Below are 22,868 nucleotides of genomic sequence, written 5' to 3'. Positions count from 1 at the left end.
ATAGCGCGTCATCCAATTTATCCGACCATTCCTTGCGATTGCTTCCCACCGACTTCTCCAAGATACGCTTCAAAGCTCGATTGGTAACTTCCGTTTGCCCACTCGTTTGCGGGTGGTATGATGTGGAGAACTTATGGGTCACCCCATATTTCTTGAGCACCTTGTCCAATTGATCATTGGCAAAGTGTGTGCCACGGTCACTAATTAGGGCCTTTGGAACACCAAACCGGGAGAAAAGTCTTTTCAAGAACCGTACCACTACCCGTCCGTCATTTGTAGGTAAAGCCTGCGCCTCCGCCCATTTTGACACATAATCCACCGCCACGAGAATGTACTTGTTTCCTTTGGATGCGGGGAATGGCCCCATGAAGTCTATGCCCCACACGTCGAACACCTCGCACACTTGAATGCTATGTTGTGGCATTTCATTACGGGAGGAAATGTTTCCCACCCTTTGACAAGCATCACATTCTTTGACATATTGGGCTGCATCTTTGAAGATTGTTGGCCAATAAAACCCAATGTCAAAGATCTTCTTCGCGGTATAGTGTGCGCCATGATGTCCTCCCGTGGGTCCGCTATGGCATTGCTCTAGTATTTTTCGACTCTCCTTTCCGAACACACATCTTCTTATAATCCCGTCCGCGCAACTTCGGAAGAGGTATGGATCGTCCCAAAAGTAATATTTGATCTCCGAAAAGAATTTCTTCTTTTGCTGACTACTATACTCCTTCGGGACGTAATTTGTAGCTAAGTAGTTAGCTATATCCGCGAACCATGGTTCCTCTCCCACGGACACCATAATGTATTCATCCGGGAAGTCATCTCCATCTTTATCTTTTTGCAATGCCGGGTTCTCGAGCCTAGATAAATGATCGGCAGCTACGTTCTCCATTCCCTTCTTATCTCGTATCTCTATATCGAATTCTTGAAGAAGCAGCACCCATCGTATTAGTCTTGGCTTGGCATCCTGTTTGGAAAACAAATACTTGATAGCCGAGTGGTCAGTAAAAACAGTGGTTTTAGATAAAACCAAATAAGGGCGAAATTTATCGAAAGCATAAACTACGGCTAACAGTTCTTTTTCAGTAGTGGTATAATTCTCTTGGGCAGGATTCAAGGTCTTGCTTGCATAATAAATGGGTTGAAAATGCTTGTCAACCCTTTGTCCAAGGACGGCTCCTAGTGCATAGTCACTCGCATCACACATGATCTCGAAGGGTAAGTTCCAATTTGGTGCTATAATGATTGGGGCATTAGTTAATTTTTCTTTTAAAAAGTCAAATGCCTCTAAACACTCTTTAGTGAAATTAAAGGGTACATCTTTTAACAATAATTGTGTTAGAGGTTTCGTAATTTTAGAAAAATCTTTAATAAAACGCCGGTAAAAGCCTGCGTGTCCCAAAAAGCTTCTAATGCCCTTCACATTAGTTGGCGGGGGTAATTTAGCGATGTTGTCTATCTTTGCCCGATCCACCTCAATTCCCTTTTTAGAGACTTTATGTCCCAATACTATACCCTCCTTGACCATGAAATGACACTTTTCCCAATTTAGGACCAAGTCGGTTTTCTCACATCTAGCAAGCATCGAGTCAAGATTTGTAAGGCAGTCATTAAAAGAAGATCCAAATACAGAGAAATCATCCATAAAGACCTCCATGAATTTCTCCACCATATCATGGAATATGGCGGTCATGCACCTTTGAAATGTCGCAGGTGCATTGCATAAGCCAAATGGCATGCGTCTATAGGCGAAGGTCCCACTGGGGCACGTAAAGGTGGTCTTTTCTTGGTCCATTGGGTCTATGGGTATTTGGAAATACCCGGAAAACCCGTCTAAGAAGCAATAATAGCTATGGCCCGAAAGTCTCTCTAACATTTGGTCTATGAAAGGAAGGGGGAAATGGTCTTTGCGAGTGGCATCGTTTAGCTTGCGATAATCGATACACACTCGCCAACCGGTTACCGTTCGCGTTGGAATTAACTCATTCTTCTCGTTGGTAATGACCGTCATTCCTCCTTTCTTGGGCACCACCTGGACCGTACTCACCCATGGGCTATCGAAGATGGAGTAGATGATTCCTGCATCCAAAAGCTTTACCACCTCCTTCTTGACGACTTCTTGCATGTTCGGGTTTAATCTTCTTTGATGTTGCACCACCGGTCTGGCTCCTTCTTCTAAGTTTATTTTGTGAGAGCAGTAGGATGGACTTATTCCCTTTATGTCGGAGATGCTCCACGCAATGGCTTTCTTTCTTTTCTTCAGTACCCGTACAAGCTCTTCCTTTTCTGTTTTGGAGAGATCTGAGGCTATAATTACTGGCTTCTGATTTCCTTCTTCCAGAAAGGCGTATTCCAGATGGTGAGGCAGTGTTTTGAGCTCCAATTTAGTGTTCATAGTGGTGTACTCGCCGAGTGCAGGTATGGTACTCGGCGAGTTCATGGCGGCATTTGCGACTGCTGACTTTTCTTCAGGTGTACTCGGCGAGTAGATCGGGTCTACTCGGCGAGTAGGGCTTTCAGCTTGGTTTTTGAGTTCTTCATACTCTGCTTCCTCCAACAGTCTTTCAATCTCTAGTAAATCTTTCTCTGGATCAAATACTTCTTCAAAAGCTGCAACCTTGCTGGAATCTTCAGGTATGTCTTCTTCCAATAGCTCGTCAAGCATGTCGATTGAGAACGCCGTGTCGTCACTACTCCTTGAGTACTTCATGGCTTGGTCTACCCCGAATGTTACTGAGTCATCCCCAACTCGCAATGTGAGCTTTGAGTCTCTCATGTCTACGATGGCGCTAGCGGTGTTGAGGAAGGGTCTTCCAAGGATGATTGGTACTTGCGGATCCGCCTCCATGTCAAGAATGATGAAGTCAGCCGGGAAGACAAATTTGTCTATTTTCACTAATAGATCTTCACATATGCCTCTTGGGAAAGTAACCGTCTTGTTTGCTAAATGAATTGCCATCCGAATTGGCTTTGGCTCTGGGAGGTCCAGCTTTTTGAAGAACGAGTATGGCATAAGGTTTACACTCGCTCCCGAATCAGCTAAAGCATGAATTGCTGCCAAGTTGCCAAATTGGCAAGGTAAAGTTAAGCTCCCCGGATCACCCTTCTTCTTTGGTAGTTTGTTTAGCATGGCTGCGGAGCAATTTTCATTCAACACTACTTTCTGCACTTCTTCCATCTTTCTTCTATTAGTGAGGAGTTCCTTAAGGAACTTTGCGTACTTGGGCATTTGCATGACGGCTTCGATGAAAGGAATGTTTATTTGAAGAGTTTTAATATGATCTAGGAATTTCTGATACTCCTCTTCCTGCTTCTCCTTCTTGGCTCGGGCTGGGTACGGCATTGGGGGCTGGTAGGGTTTGACGGGTGGCTGATCATGTGGTTTTTCAGATGTACTCGCCGAGTACATCGGTCCTACTCGGCGAGTAGATCTGTCAGATTGTGAATGTTGGTTCTCAGCTTGTGCTTCCGTTTCTTCCTTCTGTGAGTCCTTATTCTCTTCAGTACGAATGGGGGCCAGGGGAGTAATAACCTTCCCACTTCTTGTGGTAATAATGTTCACTTGCGCGCCTCGTGGGTTGTTCTCGGTTTTGCTAGGAAGTTCACCCGGTGACCTTTGGTTTAATTGTTGAGCGAGTTGCCCAAGCTGAGTTTCTATATTATGGATGGATGCTTGCTGATTCCTGAGCATTGTTCTTGTTTCTTGGATAGCAGCATCGTGGTCACTGTGTCTTTTCTCGGAAGCAGCCACAAATTTAGTTAGCATCTCTTCCAAGCTTGGCTTCTTCTCTTGCACCGGCTCCTCTTTTTGGTAGAATCCTCTCCCTTTTTGCCTATACTTCTCCTCCTTGGCCTTCTTGTACTCTTCATAAGGCAGCCACTCCTTCTTTTGTTTTCGCCAGTCTTCTTCATACCGGTCACCGCTCGAATAACATACTTGTGCCTTTTTGTTGCCGTGCTCATCTAAATCACAATCCCTAGTGAGGTGAGGTCCATTGCAGTTTTCACAACCCACCCGTATGGCATGGATAGTTTGATCCATTTTGTCCATTCTTCTATCCATGGTTTTTAACATGGCCATGACCGCGGATAAATCTTCAGTAGCAGCATATGCGGCTCCCCTCGTGACATCATTCCTTGGGTTGTGGTATTCTCTAGAGTGTTTAGAGAATTCTTCAATTAATTCTTTGATTACCGGGGGTGGCTTCTTCGTAAGTGGGCCTTGTGAGTCTAGCAGCTGTCGGGTCGTAACATTGACTCCATCATAAAAGATGGACACTTCTTGTTGGCTATTTAGATCATGGTGTGGGCAATTTCGTAGTAAACTTTTGTACCTCTCCCATGCTTCATATAAAGATTCTCCAGCTTGTTGTTCAAAGTTTGCAATGGCCTTCTTGAGTTTGGCTATTTTGGATGGTGGGCAAAAGTGATCTATAAATTCTTCCTTCATTTTGGCCCAAGTAGTGACTGACCCGGGAGGAAGTGATTTGAGCCAGTCTTTAGCAACACCCTTGAAGGTTACCGGAAGCATCCGTAGTAGTTGAGTTTCGCGGGTTACATTTGGAATGTTGAAATAGTCAGCAACATCATTTACTTCATCCAAATGTTTGTAGGCATCTTCATGATCTTTCCCATAGAAAGGTATTTCCTTAAGCGCAGCTAGGATATGACCCTTTAGTTCGAAGGTAGCAGTTGCGGGAATTGCGGGTTGCACAAGTCCCGGGCCATGGTCGTCGCGCATCCTCTTCTTCCATTCCCCCATGGGAATTTCATCAATGTTAGCCATAGTGAATGCTAACTCTTCCTCCGATCCGGTTTCTTGTTCGTACGTTGCCTCCTCTTCTTCCTCGGTCTCGTATCCAATATCTTCTTGGATTGGCTTTTCAATTGTCAAGGAAGCGCTTGAAGCTCCGGATTTGCTGCTCTTCTTTTTTCCGAAAACAGTCTTCAAGTTGGACAATGGTGATTTCTTTGGTGTGCTTGAACTCTCCACGTCCTTCCCTTTGTTTCTTTTCAATTCGGATTCGGGGTCTTCAAACGGGGGTACCAGTGGCGTGTTTGCTCCTCTGGTCATGAAAGTCCTGAAATCAATCAAATAAAAGCGTAAAAAGAACAAAAAAATATTGCAAACAACTAAAAGAAAGAAAAATCTAAATGAGCTGTTACTCGCCGAGTAGTCGCGATTGCACTCGGCGAGTAGCAGTGATTTTTCAAAAAATTTTCTAAGTTTTAAATCTAACTAAAACAGATACTAAAACCTAATTGCTATTTACTAAACTGCAATAAATGAACTTTATGCAAGTAAACTCACACAAAGGATCGAAAAAAAAAAAAATTAGGAATTAGCTTAATTATTTAGAACCGTTCCCCGGCAACGGCGCCAAAAACTTGATGTGTGTAAATTCAACTAGTTTTATCCCTACTTTTTATTAATAATTTGAGCACACAAAGGCAGTGAACCTGTCTTTAAGTGGTATAGATTGATAAGTAAGGTATCGAACTCAGGGAACGGAAATTAAACTAATAGCTAATTTTAACTAAAACAAATAATAAAAGTAAATGGTTTTTCTCTAGTTTTGCAAGACTAGAAACTTAAACAAATTAAATTTAACTAATTAACTAAAGCAACAACTATTCACCAAATTTGACAAAGATGTTTCTATTTAGGTTCAACCAATTCACTCCTATGGTTATTTTAGTTAAGATAGATTAATTACTATTGGTTACCAATGATAATAGTTAGGTTCATGTTCATTACTCCTAACCCTTAGACAATTAAATAATTTAAGCGTTGATCAAGTGTTTAAACTAATTAATTCCCTAGATTAATTATTTGGGTTAAATAAGATTTGTAATGGTCAATTAAGTTATTAATTCAATTAACCTCTTGTTGGTGGTTTCTCAACAAGCTCACACATTAATCTTCCTATTTTCTTATTAATCTTAGTTTCATAATCATTACTTCCAAGCATACGTTTTAGCATTCACATAGACATATGAGGTTAACAATTAAGTGATGTTCATGCAACCTAATTGCCTTCCAATTAACAGAAAATAGTAGTGATTAACACATAAGGTTCTTTAACAAACTTAATTTAACAAATCACCAATAGACAATTAAATAAAATTCAATAATTAAACCATAGGAGTTCTTTGGTATTCCCCAAACAGAAACAAAAACGAGTTTAGCTCATAGTTACAGTAGAAACAAGCAAAGAAACAAAGTTTAAGAAAGCAAACATGTTTAATTCCTAAGTCTAAGTGGTAGAATTAACCTAATTGCTTGAATTCTTCCAACTCTTGAAGCTTAGGGTTCCTTAGCGCCTTCTGAACCTTTTAGTCGCAGCTCATCCTTCAAAAATCGCCAGGGGTTCTTTTTCAAGTGATCAGGATTCGTCTTATAAAGATATCTCAAAACAGAGGGTACTCGGCGAGTAGCAGAATAAACTCGCCGAGTAGGTGTATAGTTATCCGTCTTGGATCAGGAATCGTATCTATCTTCTGGAACAATCGCGTGTACTCGCCGAGTAATGCTGAACTACTCGCCGAGTAGGTCATTCTTGGCACCCTTTAATCTTCTCTTGCTTTTCTTTTCTCCTTTTTACATCCAAGCATATCTTTTGGGCTGAAAACACAATTCAAAGCATTTTAAGTACCTTTTGTCCAAATTATTCTCATAATTAACCAAAAATAACTAAGAATATATGTTAAATAATTAACTAATTATGCACATATCATAGTGTTAGAATGCATATTAGATGCTTATAACATGATTTAGTGGGCTAAATCATGGGATCTAGAAGTTTACTCCCCAAGGTGTTCTTGGGCGGTAAACTCCCGAAACAAAGCCAAAACTGCCATTGGTGCTAGGATAAGGCCTTAGAACATTAGGTAAGCATATTAGGGACATGAAATCACACACAAAATCACCCAAGATTGGGAGTTTACGGCCCAGAACTCTCTTAGGCCGTAAACTCCATATCATAGCCCTAAATGGTGATTTAAGGACTTAAGGACTTTAAGGCTTGCATCTAGGTTGTTCTCCCAAGTAGCTTAAGGTCTTAAACACATCAAATGACTCAAATGAAAGTGAGTTTATGGCCTAGAACTCTCCTAGGCCGTAAACTCCATGTAAATGGTCACAAAGGGTGTTTTCATACCTTGGATACTTGAACTTAGATCTAAAAGGATGATTTATTAGTATTTACTGTATAAATTGTCTTTCCTATCCCCGTTCAATGGGATGTTTCGGCAGGACTTACCATTCCGAATATCACTGATTAGCACCAGTGATCGATGACGTCTACGGATGTCTAAGGTAGTCACTTGATTTGTGGTCAGTGACGGGACTAACTATCCCTCCGCCCGCTGTTGCAACAGTGGACGAGATGTGAATCTTTAGAGGATCATTAGGTTGACGATCTACGTCAAGAGATCGATGCAGGGACTAACCCTCCTACCATCCTGCTGCGGCTACAGAGGATGAGGGGACACTCTTCGGATGTTCCTTAGGGTCTTCGCTTCATGCGATGTAGTGTTGGTCCTAGTACCCAGTGACAACACTTACAATATTATATTTTTCCTGTTTACTTTATTCTGTGACACATTCACATAAACGATGAGTTAGACTAAGCACTTTTAGTACTAGTCTACACAAAGGAAAAACTATCATTTTACAAACAGAACATTCGGGTCTTGGTAGAAGACTACACTTCATACATACAAAACATTCGAGTCTTGGTAGAAGACTACACTTCATACATACAAAACATTCGAGTCTTGGTAGAAGACTACATTTCATACATACAAAACATTCGAGTCTTGGTAGAAGACTACACTTCATTCATACAAAACATTCGAGTCGTGGTAGAAGACTACACTTCATTCATACAAAACATTCGAGTCTTGGTAGAAGACTACACTTCATTCATACAAAACATTCGAGTCTTGGTAGAAGACTACACTTGATTCATACAAAACATTCGAGTCTTGGTAGAAGACTACACTTCATTTATACAAAACATTCGAGTCTTGGTAGAAGACTACAATTCATACTTATAGAAAATAAGGGTTTTTCTAGGGATTTCATACTTACCTTAACATTTTCACTTAAAGGTTTTCATGGCATTCATAGCAGGTTTTCACAAACATAGCAATGACACTTATATACTTATGAACTCACCAGCTTTAAAGCTGATACTCGCTTTCAAAATAACTTGTATTCTCAGGTCGCCAGTAGACAGGTACGGAGGCCAGGTTTTGAGAAGACGGAGCAGTCAAGTCTCGTCTTTTATTTTGATTGTTTATTTTTGGTGTCTTATTACATATAAAGAACACACATGTATAAAACTTTACTTATAATGCAATGGATGATGTTGTTGCTTGTTTATTATATTACACTATTGTGACACTGTACATGACGTCCTCCACCCCTGAACGTTTCCGCCGTTCGTGGTTTTGGGGTGTGACACCTAGTTGGCCTGAAACGACGTTCTTCAGGCGTCGGAAATGTTATGACATTTGTCACCTCAGACCTGTCGGTCTAGCTGTTGCATACAACTCAGGTGTGCATTTGTCAAACCCAATATAGATCTGTATACAACTATCACGCTCTCCCTCCAGGAGACTCTGGTTACAATACATGACTTATTTGTAAAGTGAAGCGAATGTCTCACAAAGTCATTAACAGAATACGTGTGGTGTAATAAAATCCTCTTTGTATAAATGTATCCTTTTGAAATGTATGCATTATGTAATGTATCATAAACTATACCTATTATAGTTTATCAAAACAAGGGTAGTAGTAGTAATGTACATAAACTATACTTAACATAGTTTATTCAAACGTTTGTATGTAATGGATGTACTTTGGTTATAACAAATTGTTATTTCCATGTTTTATCTAGCAAAATCCATTTGTTAACTGATGTATGTCTATATACTAAGACAAAAATGTCATATATCGCAATAACATATAATCACATAAAGATATACACCTTGCTCAACATGTTACAAGGTGAAATGAAATTGATAGCATTTTTCTGTTGATAACATTTTCTATCACTGTTCTTAGAAAATTTGTAGAAAAATCATCAAAGGTACAAATTAGAATCCATAAATTCCAAGAGTTTGGAAAATGAGTCTAGTTTGTTTATAAGTTTTTCCATGATTTTTAGTGATCTCCTACAAGAGTGAAAAAGTCCATCATCACAGACCGGTCCGGATTGGTTCTTGAAATGATAGACAGTTTTGTAAAAATCACCATAATTTGTAGAAAAATCATATGGAGATGTGCAAGTATTCATTTTTAATCTAAGAACTTGAACTATTTGCACCTACAACAGTTTTGAAAACTAAAATGTTTAAGTTGTCCAAAACAGTATGTGAATGGAGTCCAACTTTTCTGATGAAATCTATTAGAAGAAATTTAGTTGTGTTCTTGATGAGTTAACTTGTATTCTCCGCCTTAAAACTTAAGAAAACATGAAAATGTTGGGGTATGAACTCACCTTGAGTGATTTCAGTGGGTGAATGTTGAAGAAGAGAAGTGTTCAACTCAAGAACACTTGAAGGATTACTTTGAAGATTCAAGAATCTAACACAATAATGATTGAGTTTGTGTAAACAATCAATGATTTGAGTAGAATGAAGTGTAATTATCACAAGGAGGATGAATTATACTTACCAAGTGAAGGATAAAAGCTGGAAAATGCCTTGGAAATCTCGAATTTGTGTGAGGGAGTTAGAGAGAAAAGAGGTGTTTGATCTTTAGTGAAATGAGAGCAAGTGAGTGAGATTGAGGAGGGAGGATGAGTGACCAGCTCTAAGAATGTGGGAATGGCTGAAAATTGAGTGGGAAGGTACAAGGAAGTGACAAGGTATGGTGGGGAGGTGTGTGGGTTAGTCATGGAGTGTGTATGGGAGGTTGCTTGTGTCATAAACTAAAAAAAAAAGTCAACACTCCACCTCTTGCACTTCCCCCACTCTTCTTGGATAAGTTTTATCCCCAAAACATGATTAATTAATTATATGCTAAAATAAGGTTTTGGGTGAAAATCCCGCGTTAAAATGATGAAAAACAGGCTTAAAACGAAGTCGCAGTCGAAAACCGGGAAGAATGGGTCTTCCTGCGAAGCCCTTCGGAAATGGCCCTAGAGGCTTCGGAATTCGGATCTTGAAGCTTCGGGCTTCAGATATGAGGTCTGATGCTTCGGGCTCTGAAGCTTCGGATTCAGATTCTGGGCTTCGTGCTTCGGATATTCGGGTCTGAGGGTAGGCTTCGGATTCTTTGGGTCTGAGCTTCGTGCTTCTGAGGCTTTGTGCTTCGGATCCTGAAGCCTATTTTTCTCGTTTTTACCCTGTTTCAAGCCGTTTTTGACCCGGTTAAGGGTCAGGATGACACGAATGATTACAAAAAGTTACGGGAGCTTCTGAGAGAAATTTAGGAGAGATTTGGGAGAGATTTTAGATAGAGAGAGATAGAGTAAAAGTGATCGAGAGAGGTTTCGTTTGTGGCATTTTGAGTGTCCGGCTTCGCAACTTAAGGTCTGTAAACCCCGTTAAGCCGTGTTTTAGCGTCCTACACACTCTCGATGAGTGTGTAATAGTGTTTTATCGCTTTTTTCATCGTTTAGCACTATCAAGGCTAAAGAAAATTAAACACACTAATTTTCCAAATGATGTTTTCTCATTAATATAGCGAGTTATATAGTAATCATATAATGTAAACCCTAACATGCAAGGGTTAATCGAGTCGATCGGTTTGATTTGTTGACTTTGCCTTGACTCGAAATTGACTATTGTCACATCATCCCCCCATTAGAGGGAATTTCGTCCTGAAATTTACATTCTGACTGGGACTTCAAGAGTTTGGGAAAAGATGCGGGTATTTTTGTTTCATTTGATCTTCGCGTTCCCAGGTGAACTTAGGTATATCCGGCTGTTGTAGTAGTCCTGATGGCTTCTGATATTCTACTTTGACCTTGGCACAAGTTAGGCACTTGCTCACATAAGTAGCAATCTCGGCCTTCATGTTTGGCCACCAATATAGCTTTTTGAGGTCTAGATACATCTTATCTGACCCGGGATGGATGGAGTATCGAGTCTTGTGTGCTTCATTCATGAAAACGTCGCATAATCCACCAAACTTCGGTGCCCAGATTCGGTTCATGAGATAACGAGGTCCATCATCCTTGACTTCTAAGTTCTTATTCATTCCCTTAATGCCTCATCTGCTACATTTTCTGCTTTCAAGGCTTCTAGTTGTGCTTCCTTGATTTGTGCGGTCAGGTGTGAATGGATTGTCATGGTTAAGGATTTTACTCGGCGACCCGAATATTTTTTTCCTGCTTAGGGCATCGGCCACTACATTGGCCTTGCCCAGGTGGTAGCGAATTTCACACTCATAGTCGTTCAGCAGCTCTACCCATCTTCTTTGCCGCATATTGAGTTCTATTTGATTGAGAATATGCTGAAGACTTTTGTGATCGGTGAAGATAGTGCACTTTGTGCCGTAGAGGTAGCGCCTCCAGAACTTTAAGGCGAACACTACCGCTCCCAGTTCAAGGTCGTGAGTAGTATAATTATCTCCGTGTGTCTTAAGTTGCCTTGACGCATAAGCGATGACCTTCCCTCTTTGCATGAGCACGCATCTAAGGCCTTGATTTTAAGCATCGTAATATACCACGAAGTCATCAGTTCCTTTTGGAAGAGACAAGACCGGTGCGCTGCACAGGGCTTGTTTTAACGTTTGGAAGGAGGCTTCCTATTTATCTCCCCACTTAAACATCACACCTTTTTGAGTCAAGGTGGTGAGTGGTTTGGCAATCTTGGAGAAATTATGTATGAATCTTTGGTAGTAGCCGGCGAGCCCTAAAAATTGTCGAATTTCTATCGGCATTGTAGGTGCTGACCAGTTTTCAATTGCTTTGATTTTAGAGGGATCCACATGTATCCCTTTCTTGCTGACCACATGGCCAAGAAAATTCACTTCTCTGATCCAGAATTCGCACTTAGAGAATTTGGCATAAAGCTTCTCCGCCCTTAGTGTTTCCAAGATTTGCCGGAGGTGTTGGGGGTGATCTTCCTCGCTTTGGGAGTAGATTAAAATATCGTCGATGAATACGATCATGAATTTGTCTAAGTAGGGTCGGCACACTCGATTCATCAGGTCTATGAATACCGCCGGTGCGTTCATTAATCCAAAGGGCATTACTACAAACTCGTAGTGCCCATAGCAAGTTCTGAATGTAGTCTTGGGAATATCCTCTTTTTGAACTCGTAGTTGGTGATAACCCGACCGCAGATCGATTTTTGAGAAGTAGCTTGCTCCTTGGAGTTGGTCGAAGAGGTCTTCGATTCGGGGTAGGGGATATCGATTCTTGAGAGTAAGTTTGTTTAACTCCCGATAGTCGATGCACATGCGAAACGATCCATCCTTATTCTTTACAAAAAGGACTGGTGCTCCCCCAAGGTGAAAAGCTCGGTCTGATGTACCCCTTGCTTAACAGTTCATTCAATTGGCTGGATAGCTCTTGCATTTCTGCCAGTGCTAGGTGATATGGAGAGAGAGATGTGCGTACGAAACTGGTATTGTGCGGATCGAGTTGACTCAAGTCGTAAGATAGTATCGAACATGCTTAGAAGTAAAGGCATTAGATTTGAACATAAAGGCGTTATAGACAAAACATGACAGTGCAACTTTTAAAAGAGTTACAATAATTTAGAGTATCTACAGGAACACTGCTGCCAACAAGGTATACTACAAAAGGCACTATACGCAGCACGAGAGTCCCTTAACTGTCGGGATCTCGCAAAAGATAAGACTTGAGTTGCACTAGTTTTAAACATGTTTTATGGGTCTGTTACAACGAAACACCTTAAATACATTAACATGGGTCTGGAGTAGTTTATCTTGCGACAGTGATCCTTAGTATCTTCCCGTCTGCGCTGGAGTTCTTTGTTATTGGACAATCCTTTTTGAGGTGTCCAGTCTCGCCACATTGGTGACATATCTGGCTTGTACTAGCATTGGTGGTGGAAGTGAGGTATCGAGTCAGAGTTACATGGACACGAGTATTTTCTTTGTCCATCCACTTTGAAACTTTCCTTTTATGGGGTCCGGTTTTACCACCACCATCGTGTGCAGGGCTGATCCCGATGTCAGGGACTTGAGAAATGGGTCGTGCCAGTGCTCCACAGCTATGGGCATGGTGCCCTACTTCATAGCAATTGCAGAATTGCATTTCATGACACACCCCGTTATGATGAAAGCTACACTTGTTACACTTTGGAAGTTTTCCCTCGTATGGTCTGGTCGGTGTTGGGATCGCTGGAGTTGCCACTTGTTGTTGTTGTTTTATAGCAAGTCTTTGGGATCGCTTTCGCTCTTTACATGCTTGGCGTTTTCATTTGTTCTTCTCAGTTTTACGGCTTTGAAAGTCCGTGACTGTTGCCATTTGTTGGCTTCCCGGATCGGTACAACAATCGGAATTGTCGACTCCTTTGCCAGTCTTGTTTACGTTGTCAGAGTTGATGTGTGCGAGGAAAGCGGTCACAGCAGTTGTTACCGCGGCTTGTAATGTAGCAGTGGTCGATATGAAGGATAGGGGTTTCGTTGCTCGGTGGGCTATTTCTGGATGATGACATGATTCTGTAAGACGAAAGAAAAGGAGTTCGTGAGCTATTACGGTTGAACCTATATTATTTGATTCTGAATAAGAGATGAGTTATTATACATGAAAACTTAGTTTATACACATTATGATATAATCAAGATTAGGCAGATAGTAAAATGTGTGATTCTACTCTAGTTTCACATCCCAACGAGGAAAAGAAACTAAGTTAGAAATCTCACATTCTATTTTCCACTAGGTCTTCGTTATATGTAACTCGGGAACGTATAAGCGAGGAAAGTCATAATAATAACCTTCTTACGAATCCTTTTTAATGAACTAGAATTCCTAGTAAAGGCTACCATTTACCCTAGATGTATTTTGATCGTTCAACTAAAGGGTAGGGGTATGTTCTCGAAGGTTTGACCTACATCCTTATGATGCAATCCTAGTACGGAGTAGAAGTATGTTCATAGAATGGTCTCAAGACATTTGTCGTCCAACACGGGGTACCATTGGTTGTGGATAACATGATCCAACCTTTGAAAGAGCATTGGGAATGATCCCTGAGTTAAGCTACCCTAGTCTAATGACTTGACTAGGGTGGGTTTCAGATAGACTCCAACGATAGTATGATGGAAGTGATTGAACAAAGAGTGACACGGAAGTTAGCCAATTGTCAATATCATTGATGTTTAAGATGTAATAAGTCTGGGAGAATTGACCTTGTAGTAGGTCTTACATCACATCCGGAGTAGAAAAGTCCTTGACAGTATAAAGGCCTAACTAAAAGTACTTACAGTACAAGGTAGTCACATAGAAAAAGTGCTACACAAAACACAAACATGAATACAGTTCTTTAAAACAAATAAGGAAAGTAAAGCATCTTCTACTGACGACGATCACCCCTATGGTGAACCCTTAGTTTGGCCAGTTGACGTTCCATATCAAGCAGCACTACTAGAAAAAAGGCCTTTTACGACGCGCAAAACACGACGCTCTCTGATTTATGTTACGCATTAGAGAGCGACATTAAAAAAGTGTCATCTCTTCAAAAAATTTAAGGATTTAGGTCGCGCATTACTGAGTGCCCTTAAATTAGTGTCTCATGTAAAAATATTAAAAACACGGAGGGCACCTATAATAAAACGGGCGTCCTCTACAAATTTCGCTTTATAATTTTAATAAACGCGCGTTCTGGGACTCCTTGATAGGTAAGGGGGGAAACTAAATCCCCCAAAATTTTGAACACCCGCTTCCTCTTCCTCTCTACTCTCTACACCCGCCAAAATCGACTTCATTCTCTCCCTTCTTTCTCTCTGCAAACCCCTTCCTCTCCGATCGACTTTCACTTCCTTCTATGTGCAAACCCTAATCAAACATAACACATTTGAAATAGTAATATCTTCTTTCACAAAATAGAAGATTGATCGAAGAATGATTTTCTTTTGATGAATCGGACATCACCAACAACAATAGCTTCCATCACAATTTGTGTTTGCTTTCAGACTCCACCGTTACAACATCGCACCACAACACCAGCCCTGAGCCACCACCACACTGCCTTCGCAACAGCCCAGAACCACCACTATACCACCACTGTTGCCTATTTCATCTGCGTAGTAGGCCTATTTCAAAGGTAATTCTTCCTTTTTCAACCATAGTTACCTGTTTCATGTCCTACTGGTCCTTCTTTTTGGACGATTTTTTGTGCCTTTTTACCCTCTCTCATATATTTTCATGGAATTGTTAATATTTTATGATATAAGTACCTGATTTTTTTATGCACACTAGGTGTTTGACTAAATGTTTGAACCAAAAGGGGATTGTCCAAAGATTAATGAACAAGGTACAAAGCAACCTGCCACAGTGACAACCTCACAGGTAAATAAAAATTTATGTATTCCTATTAGATTCAATTTACTATTATTATACATACACATGAGTAGTAATCAGCCAATTGTGTTTTGATAATGATAAAAAAATCAATTTAGTGTTTAGGAGTTGGAATTTAATTTATGTAATATGAATTGAATCTCATTTACTTACAATTTCTAAACTGATTTGATTCCCTTTACTATCTCAATATGAGAATCCAGCAATACGGTCACAACTATGATCTGTTATTGTAGAGTTGCTAACTAAAACCTGTGTCCAAACTCTAGAAGGTCACACACACAATGTTTCTGATGTATGTTTCCATCCCGAGCTTCCAATAATAATGACAGGTTCAGAAGATGGTACTGTCCGTATATGGCATTCAACCACTTACAGGTGAGCTCTTGTTTTTTTACCTTTAAGGGTGTGTTTGTTTTGTAGATTCTAAAAGAATTGGAATGCTAGATTCCATTCCATGGTGTGTTTGGTTTCCAAATGGATGGAATTCAATTTTTGTTGGATTCCTTCAAATTCCATGTTTGATGGATGGAAGGAATTCAATTTCTTTCTTCATTTCCTATCAAAAGACCAAAATACCCTCGTTATACATATGTTAAAAATGTAAACTTTTTGACTTTATGCCACTCTTTTTTTTTTATTCAGACTTGAAAACACCTTGAACTATGGAATTGAAAGGGTTTGGGCTGTTGGATACATGAAAGGTTCACGTCGGTAAGTTTGTATAGCACTTTTTGTTTTTTGTTTTGTGGGTCTTGAATCTTGATGCTTCTTCATTCATCTGGATTTATTTTAATTACTGTTTTTACAGGATTGTTATTGGCTATGATGAAGGAACCATAATGGTGAAAATTGGACGTGAAGAGCCTGTAGCCAGCATGGACAATAGTGGAAAAATTATATGGGCTAAACATAATGAAATTCAAACTATTAACATCAAGAGTGTGGGAGCTGATCATGAGGTTTGGACTTTAAAGCCCATATACATGTTATGTTATGTTAAAATTGAAATGGGAAAAAAATCTATTTTTTATTCAGGTTTCTGATGGAGAGAGGCTGCCTTTAGCAGTTAAAGAACTGGGAACATGTGATCTTTATCCACAAGTGAGTTATGCTTGTTCCTACCTTCCTTTAAACTGAAAATAGTCAACCATATGGACTTTGACTTTTCTATTTTTCCACAGAGCTTGAAGCACAACCCAAATAGGAGGTATGTTGTTGTCTGTGGTGATGGTGAATACATCATATACACAGCTTTGGCATGAAGTACTGGTTGGTAAAAAATCCGTGGGGTGCTAGAAAGTATCACCCGAAAAACGATGGGCCAAAGGTAATATCTGTTGTTATATTGACTATTTTGCCCTTATTGTTTTTTATGGATCTGATTTATTTTTTTTACAATTACAGGTTTCGTTTTTTAGTGATGATGAAGAGACTACCAGCACACCAAAAGCAGATGCTCTTTTTATTCCAAGGGAAAATCCAAGAGCTCTGGTTATTCGCCCTCTTAAACAATGGCCTGGCAAATCATCTACTGAAAAATTAAAAAACGCATCCTCTCCAGCACAAACAAATGGTAAACTAATTTTCTGCTGCTACCTTAAAAATAAAAATAATCATTTTTTATCTCATTTTTTTTATTTGAATTCAGGTGATTACACTGGGTTTGCTTCTTCCCCTCCTTTAAATGGTCGCTCTATGGAAAATGGTAACAGTAAGATCATTTCTTTTACTGCAATTTGAATATTTGGAACTCAATTCCATACTAATATCAAAATCTTTGATTACAGGAAACCATTCTGAAAACGGAACCCTAAAGGAACAAACACCAATCAAAACCCCCCAAAAACAAAACGGAGGATGTGATGGTGGCGAGATGGAAGATGGCTTTGAGTTTATCGTTAAAAACAAAGGCATCAACACCGAGGTGGCTTACCCATATCAGGCAACAGATGGAACCTGCAACACCAAGGAAGAAGCTGTCCATGCTGCCACCATTACTGGGTATGAAAAAGTGTCGTCCAACAGTGAATCCGCATTGTTACAGGCAGTCGCTAATCAACCCGTATCAGTTGCCATTGATGCCAGTGGCATGGGTTTCCAGTTCTATTCAGGTGGCGTGTTTACTGGGGATTTTGGAACTGATCTTGACCATGGTGTTACAAGCTTGTTGAATCAAATGGAGTTATATGTGGTTGTGTATATACTTGCAATCTTAGGCTTGGATAGTCTACAAGGAATCATGCTGGATCAAGGCAGCTGTATTGATACCTGTTGTACTTTTTGCAGGAAGGTAATTAAACTTTATTATTATTATTATTATTACTATTAATTACAAGTGTAACATGTTTTAAGTAAATTTTCATTCCTTCTACAGCCCTATTACAAATGATACGTGGCTCTGCAGTTCTTTAAGTTGTCACCAGAAGAATCATCAAAGGATTCAGTATATCTTTTGAGGGACATGTCCAATAACGATAACAAAAACTAAAATCAAGTAAAAATGTTTGCTAAAATGCTTGTAATTTTATTATATATTTGGCTTATATAGGGATGCCATGGGATACAAAAGGGGACATTTTGTTTTAATTGCAAAAATAATCATTTCTGCACTAGGCTACTTGATGCTGGGAACTTTTATTTATGTGCTTATCGTTGACGGATCTACATTCAATGCCAATGTATTATCAAGGTACCATTTAAAATTTCCCTTTTATTTAATTTATGTAAAAAAGTGTAATAGTAAATGCTCATACATAGTTGTAAATGCTCACAGGTGCATGATAGCAACAATAACCGATTTCTATTTTTGTATTGTCATTGTAGCAGTAAGTCTTTGTTTATTATATACTTTCCAACTATAGTGAAAAGGAGATTTTTCGACTTTTATTATAACAATAATGTTTGATTGCTTCTTTTGATCAGGTGTGGATTGCATATAAGGAATCAAGGTGGATAAGTGCTTTCTTTTGGATACTTTCACTTCTATCTTTTTGGAGGGTAAGCATATATAGAAACTAGCTCACTTTCCTTTTTTCACTCTCTTAAGTATATAACTATATATGGGATGCTGTTTGGATTTACAACTGAAGGAATCATGGTATATTTCCAGGACCCTGAAATCATTTACATTGTCTTATTTTCTCAAAATATTAATTGTTTATGTTGCTTCCAAATACAAGGTATGAAAAGCTGCAACGGTGGGATGATGCCCTTAAAGCATACACTGCAAAATCTGCTCAAGCAACAAGTCAACGTCTTATCTTCGATGCTACACTAGGTATTATTCAAATATACCATGCCATGGTGTTATAGTATTTATATTATTATCATTTCAAGGTAATTAATTAAAATATTTGTTCATTCTTATGACGAATGAGGAGTCAGTGACAGATGGGTATATATTATATAATCAAAACACTATAATTATAAATATTTTTTTTTACTATAAATAAATTATTTGAGTTAAAATGGCATGAATGATTTTAGGTAAATGGGGATGGTAATTCTGAAAATGGCTCCCATATATGTGAACAATATCCATTTTCAGTAAATAAGAAGGTTGTTATTTTTATTTATTTCACTTTTGTTTTCTATGTGAAGATATACTGACAAAAAATACATTACGTGACATGATATGTTGGTTGAGTAGCTTTACGTATTCTAATGGGTGGTGTTAGATGGAATTATGATGATATACTCTCTAGTTTATATGATCAAAGATTGTCATTGTGAATATCATTGTTGATAGCTTTACAGATAATATTTACCATTTGTATGCGGGTATTCTTGTCATTGTGTTTGTCATTGTTGATATTAGGTAATTCATATTGTAGTGTATTTATTCCAAATCCCAAATTCTTTGGATGGAGAAAAGGGTAATTTTGTCTTTTACAACTAACATTCCAAGTTTGATTCTTCTAATAATTGTATTAACATATTAATTTTTTGACTTTTATTTGATCAGGTCACAAGAATTATCGGAGCAGGGGTTCAATATTAGTCTTAAAGAAGTATGAAAGGCAAGATTCAACTCTACTTAGTTGGAATTTGATGTTTATCATCTTTGTGTATATCTTTTTAGTTTGTATAGCATTACATTGCATAAGGTGTCCCTTAATATCAATTTAGTATTATGTTATATAGTTAGAAAAAACCTCTTAATAACAATGTACAATTAGATCCCCTTAATATAAATGTATTACAATTTTTTGACATGATGTTTTTGGTATATATTTGTTTACATATGGAACGATTATTTGTATGACATTAAATTTATGCAATAGATTCTATTTTTGTATATGATATTTTATTATCTATTATCTATTATTAAACATTAAATACAAATTTAATTTGAAAATAAGCAAATCTATAAATAATACTTTTTAAAACATTTAAAATTATGATACGCAAAAATGTGTGTCATCTTCATTTATGACATGGCCTTTCTTGACAGGGGCTTCCATGATACGCATTGCGTGTCATAAACACGCGCGTCATAAGGTTACGACACGCAAATGCGTGTCGTCTTCCTTTATGACAGGGCCTTCCTTGATACGCATTGCGTGTCATAACCGCGCGTCGTAAATGCGCGTCATAAATGCGCGTCGTAAATGCGCGTCGTCTATAGACGACGCGCAAAAGCGCGTCGTTTCTCTTTATGACAGGGCCTTCCTTGACACGCATTTGCGCGTGGTCTGAGCGTTTTACGACGCGCAATGAGCGTCGTAAAAGGCCTTTTTTCTAGTAGTGCAGGTATCTTTCGTACACCCTCTGGCGTACTCGGAGCTCTATGACTTTGGCTCGAGTTTTAGCCAAGGCTTGCAGCAGGGTCTCATGGTCCCTCTCAGATCTCTCAGGTGTGTGTTCAAGGTGATTGGTGCGGATGGTATGCATTTTTGCATTGGCATTAACCTCTTCGATATGATGGAGAGTCGTCTTGCCCTGAATTTCGTTTCGGGCAACTCTACGGATCAGGATTGGTAGAACTATGTCTGCTAAGCTCCCTTCGTTTACGTTGTAGAAGTTTCGATCTCCATTAAACGACATAGGTTGATCTTGCTCTTCGCTCCATGTTTCCAAGCATTCGACCCAAGGAGGCGTCGGGCCATGAAAAGCTGGACGAGGATTAGGATTTGGAATGGGAGCTACCGGGGGTAGGTTCTCAACCTCGGGTTCGAAGTTATCATCATCCGAAAGGTCTTCAGCATGGTGATCATTATCGGGTTCTTCTCCAAACCATCCAGCATTGCCTTCGTTCAGGAGGTACGGGTTGCCGTGGGGATGGAGTCCAGCCATGTTATCCATGCGAGAATCGGGGTAAGAAAATAATTATTAGACGAAATATCTAGATAATTATTAGATGATCTTTATTAGTTATGTCAATACTTGTGTAGTGTTACCAGTTGTATGAAATCAAGGCAGGATAGTCCTTCGAATAGGTGACACTAACTCCAAATCCACAATCCAACGAGAACAGGAAGTAAAGCAAAGGTCACGGATTTTGAGTCTATAACACCTAAATTTCATAATACCTTAGTGTATCCACTTAACAACTATTGACCTACTTGATAGAGACCTATTTAATTCTCATGTAAGTACTCATAGTAACACAAAATACCCATAGTATTTTAAACTCATGTTGTGTTCTAATGTTCTCATTGTGGTAGTGTTGGTAACTTTTTAGACTTGTCGCCATATCACAACCATTTTTGGGCATGTGTTAATCACTCCTCGGACCAGAATAGTTGATCAGGCTATGCCACTCCCAAGACTGACCATACATCCCCGAGCTTACATGTGATATTCAACAATTGTAATACTTTTGTTCTTGTCATTGTGACACGTATTTTAGTATGAACGCATGTATGTATACTTAGTTAAATATTTTAAAATCAAAGACTTTTAGTCTCAAATGTGTCTATAGTTTGTATATCTTATGTGGTTTGATATACTTAATTCACTATAAACCGTGCTCTGATACCAATCTGTCACACCCCCAAACCAAGGATGGCGGAAACGTCTGGGGGTGGAGGACTTCATGTATAGTATCATAATAACAATGGCAATAGTGATGAAAGTAAACACAACCAACATATATATATATATATATATATATATATATATATATATAACTGAAAGATTTACATCATTGTATGAATTACATGCTTCCAAATCAGTTACAATATGTTGAAAAAATATGAAATGTTTGACGCCTTAACGTCCCATCCTCAAAATGCACTTGGTTACCTGTTTAGTGATTTCCTTTTCCTGAGAATACAAGTTGTTCGAAAAATTGTCAACACGAAGGTTGGTGAGTTCATAAGATTTTGTATACAATTATGAAAACCTTTTCTTGTAAATGTAATGTTTGTTCCAGAAAAAAAAATCCGATATTTTCCTTAAAATGTGTAATGTAGTCTTATATCCAAACACCGAAATGTATAGGTAACCTTTCTTACTTATATAAAATAATGTAAGTTTAAATTGGCATAAACGCGTTTGATTTTAATGAAATTCCCGTAAATTCCTATGTTTGTTAATACTTTCTGTGAGTTATTATAACCATGCTATAACCTAGTTGGCCTGAAACAACGTTCTTCAAGCGTCGGAAATGTTATGACATTTGTCATCACCTCAGACCTGTCGGTCTAGCTGTTGCATGCAGCTCAGGTGTGCGTTTGTCAAACCCAATATAGATCTGTATACAACTATCACGCTCTCCCTCCAGGAGACTCTGGTTACAATACATAACTTATTTGTAAAGTGAAGCGAATGTCTCACAAAGTCATTAACGCAATACGTGTGGTGTAATGAAATCCTCTTTGTATAAATGTACCCTTTTGAAATGTATGCATTATGTAATGTATCATAAACTATACCTATTATATTTTATCAAAACAAGGGTAGTAGTAGTAATGTACATAAACTATACTTAACATAGTTTATTCAAACGTTTGTATGTAATGGATGTACTTTGGTTATAACAAATTGTTATTTCTATGCTTTATCTAGCAAAATCCATTTGTTAACTGATGTATATCTATATACTAAGACAAAAATGTCATATATTGCAATAACATATAATCACATAAAGATATACACCTTGCTCAACATGTTACAAGGTGAAATGAAATTGATAGCATTTTTCTGTTGATAACATTTTCTATCACTGTTCTTAGAAAATTTGTAGAAAAATCATCAAAGGTCCAAATTAGAATCCGTAAATTCCAAGAGTTTGGAAAATGAGTCTAGTTTGTTTATAAGTTTTTCCATGATTTTTGGTGATCTCCTACAAGAGTGAAAAAGTCCATTATCACAGACCGGTCCGGATTGGTTCTTGAAATGATAGACAGTT

General features: G+C 38.7%; 1 non-coding gene across 1 annotated transcript; it reads left to right on the top strand.

Annotated features, from left to right (window-relative positions):
- The first annotated feature begins 4,298 nt into the window (after window positions 1–4,298).
- On the top strand, window positions 4,299–4,405 carry LOC128128219 (small nucleolar RNA R71). The gene has a single exon (XR_008226081.1). It is a non-coding gene; the product is annotated as a small nucleolar RNA R71 (small nucleolar RNA).
- Window positions 4,406–22,868: the final 18,463 nt, after the last annotated feature.

Source organism: Lactuca sativa, chromosome 8 (assembly GCF_002870075.4).
Source record: "Lactuca sativa cultivar Salinas chromosome 8, Lsat_Salinas_v11, whole genome shotgun sequence".
NCBI classification, from domain to species: Eukaryota; Viridiplantae; Streptophyta; class Magnoliopsida; order Asterales; family Asteraceae; genus Lactuca; species Lactuca sativa.
This window is presented reverse-complemented; position numbering and strand designations above follow the sequence as displayed.